At 29.8% G+C, this 3,848-nt stretch overlaps 1 long non-coding RNA gene across 1 annotated transcript; it reads right to left on the reverse strand.

Annotated features, from left to right (window-relative positions):
- Positions 1-1,418: 1,418 nt before the first annotated feature.
- On the reverse strand, positions 1,419-3,124 carry LOC133824515 (uncharacterized). The gene is made up of 2 exons (XR_009888534.1): positions 2,087-3,124; positions 1,419-1,666 (listed from the first exon to the last, which is right to left on the reverse strand). It is a non-coding gene; the product is annotated as an uncharacterized LOC133824515 (long non-coding RNA).
- Between the last annotated feature and the right edge of the window lie 724 nt (positions 3,125-3,848).

Raw genomic sequence — 3,848 nt, forward strand, 5'->3', positions numbered from 1 at the left:
TATAAGCTGAAAACTATAAAGAAAAACAGAGTATGGCTTGTTTTCATGGATGAACCAAGTCTACAACTTCCAAGCTTTGATTTCCTAGCTTGTATCTTCAAATTGGGACCAAAAACTTCAAAGGAAGAAGGAGATAAATGGATGTACGGGAAGGAGAAAGATAACTCTGTTTTGGCTCTGTTTTATTCTACATGTTTCTACAGCCAACAACCAACTTAAAGGTCATACAAATCCATCCAAATGACCTAAATACCCCTAGGTCACTTAAGGCTTCTAAAGCCACTTCAAGGGTAAAATTGGAACTTTCCACTTATCCCGTTAATCATAATTAACGCTTCCCAATTCCCGCTAATCTCAATAATCTCAGATGTCAATAGTTCATATCCCGTTACCCTATAATTCCCGGTAACTCTCTAATCATTAAAACACCCCGAGACTCACCCCGAGCCCCGGGCTTAAACCTGTTATGACCAAACCAATAAATCATATTTAAAGATCGTCTCATGCCGAGATACTCGAACCAATCCACATTATAATGTGGTCTCACAATGTATATCATTGACATGCAAACAAATATTCAATTATGCCCTCAACGGGCCAAATTACCAAAACACCCCTGTAAACAAATGTGGACTCACATGCATGCATTTAACAACATATTATAATATAATTCTCATAAGCATGCATAAACACATTTAATAGCATAATTAAACAGTTATGGCCCTCCCGGCCTACTAATCCGGCCATTAAACCATATTAGGGAATCCGGGGCATTATTGATTTTTTCATGAAAATCTTGATTTTGAAGGCCCCATCAAGCTGGGATCGAGCACCATCGAACCACGTCGATTTTCTGTAGATTTCAAAGTTTCAGATATGAAAAACATCACAAAAAAACTCAAAAAGCAGGCCCAGGTCTGTTCGAAATGCAGTATTTTAGTGTCCTAAGTAAGGAATACTTGCTATTACATTGAGTTCTTTTATATTTTACCTTACCCATGAATTTTTTTCTAGAGAGAAAGTTGAGAGGAATGGGTTAAGGGAGAGAGAGGGAAGAGAGAAGATGAAGTTGATGGAAAAATTATGAGAGGGGTATTTTGGGTATTGTCAAAAGATTTGGCATTTTTTTAAAATGATTAGAATTGCTAGCATTTTTTTGATTTAGTATATCTCATTAAGCATAAAAACTCAAATTTCCCTTTCAATATTCCACATGATACATCCTTATTGGTCCACACGCACATTTTGATTGGGCCTCTTCGCACAATGTAATTAGATCACTTGGCACACCATTATTGAGCCACACATCACACTATTATTAGGCCATGTGCATGGGCATTATTATTTTGCCACATTAACTCTTTAAATTTTTAAATTATTTTTCATAATTTATAATTTTAATAATTACAACTATGATATAAAATTTAAATAAAAATAAACAAACTTTTATTATATATTACATCAATCATCATATAAAAAAAAATCAAATACAAAATTACACCATTATAAATTTGTAAATTTAAAATGTAAATAATACATTACAAAGTGCAACAAGTCTTTATCATTCTCTTATTCATGTTGCCTCTATAGTATTTTAGCCTAGCTCATCAACTTCTCTCATTGTTGCTGAAAAAATGGTCTATCTGCTTTTGAAACACCAAAGTACCTGAAAAAAGAGTTATATTCATTGCAGTCCAAGCTGAAAATTACATTCTCTTGAATATTCTTGGATGAGGTTGAGGGCAGTGGCTGTTTAAAACAGAAACATTTTTATTTCACCATGCTTAAAACAACAAGAGCTAGTAAATGCCAGCTCATGAATTTCAACACTAAATCCAAGCTGTATTAGACTAATTATTCCTAAAACAAAATTTAAATTGAAGCAAATTAAGAACAAATTATATGCGAAATCATTTTTTTTTTTAATTTTATAGATGTATAAAAAATGCTCTGCAAATCAAGTTTATCTTAAAAGTTTTCCATAGTGGTGTTAATTATCATTTTAACAAAAAACAGGTAAAAAGTTTTCATTGATTCAAATAGAAATAAATAAGTTACACGAGAGAGTGGTTTTTATGCAACTTACATGGTGTTTCATGAGCAAGAACAGTAGGCTCTTTGCAGCCATGCCTTTTCACTTGCTTGGATGGATATCAGTCCATTATATTGAAGCACAACTCAAGGTCAAAATTGTATTGGATGCAGAAATTAAATCAAGGAATCATTGTTAGATCAAGACTAGAGAAAATCAATCTCATTATGATTAGTAATATGTAAATATTTCTTAACTGCCACATTCATTTATTACTTGCTAACCCATATTGATTTATATATTTCTTTAATCATATCATATTAGAATAGAATTCATATTGCAAGTATTACTTCTTATGGACAATAAAAGAAGGGCTAGACATATATCTAATTTTTTTTTTAGATAAACTAGAAATAGTCATGAACACAAGACAAAAATCAAAGACCCAACATTCGCTGCAATGAGTCAAAAATATGATAAATCAAAGACACAATAGTCGCTGCAATCAAGAAAACACAGCAGTAACTTTAATACATTATAATTAAGCATCATATGCTTATATTTGCCTTCATATTCTTAATAAAAAAAATTATTGATAACAATGCTCTTCTTCAGCAATTACATAAACTAAATTTGGCTTTTGTGTTTCAACATATATAATTTATATTGGGGTGGAGATTCTAGAAAAACGTTTTGGATCCTTATCATGTATTATTATATATTGAAGCACATTCACCCAATGAAAAGACAAAAGCAGACTACTGTAATAGCAAAATTCATCATTAAATGTATCATATATGATCAAAGTAAAAAAGGAATAGATTTGGCCATAACAATGCATAAATTATTAGTTTATACGAAAGAAAAACAAACGAGGTACTTAAAGTTTAAGAAATTAGGAAATACATGTGAGTAAGTTAATAACCAAAATCAACTTTATAATATTGGCTTCTCGCACATCAAATACAACAGATTCTCACAAAAAGGAACAACGACTGAGAGATCTGTTGTATCCAGCAAATATCCTACAGATAAAAAATACTAGTACCTTTTTAGATCATATATTATTTATCATTAAAGAAATTCCAAAGGACCAACAACATTTACATATGCATAAGAGGAAAATCTTACTTTGTTTAAGAGGGATTGAGTGCAATTGAAAAAGTACTTATTATTTCATCCATAGCATGATACGTTCCAGGAGCTGAAATTATACCAAACACACATACTTGTCAGAGACTATTAAAAACAACATCGTTAGAATTTCTATAAGAATTGCATCTATGGTTTCATGAACATTAAAGACCAGTCAATTAAATCACACGGTAGCTATAATACAATGATGACTGACCTTAAAGATCTGATATTTAAGGGAGTGTATTTAACAGAGCTGATAGCTACTGAAGTGGAAACATAATGTTCTGTATTTTTGCAGACAAAAAAAAATAGATATATAAAACTAAAAATATAAAGTATTTAGGCCACAAATACCCCAAATAATAATAATAATAATAATAATGTATGGGATTACACCACAAACGGTACAATAAGCATAATAGACAAGACTAATGATAAATAGTTATAATTAAATACTGTAATAATATAAACAATATACCAGAATTATATTCAAAATTTTCTAGATAAAACAAGAATAAATAAAATTTGATTTATTTACTTATGATTTTTATTTTTAAAGAATATTTTATATTATAAATTATAAATACTCAAATGTAATTTGAAAATTATAACTAATAATTATCACATACATTTTTAGAAAAAAATATATTAAAAAAGTTTCTATATTAAAATAAGAAAT

This window comes from Humulus lupulus, chromosome 1 (genome assembly GCF_963169125.1).
Source record: "Humulus lupulus chromosome 1, drHumLupu1.1, whole genome shotgun sequence".
Classification (NCBI taxonomy): domain Eukaryota; kingdom Viridiplantae; phylum Streptophyta; class Magnoliopsida; order Rosales; family Cannabaceae; genus Humulus; species Humulus lupulus.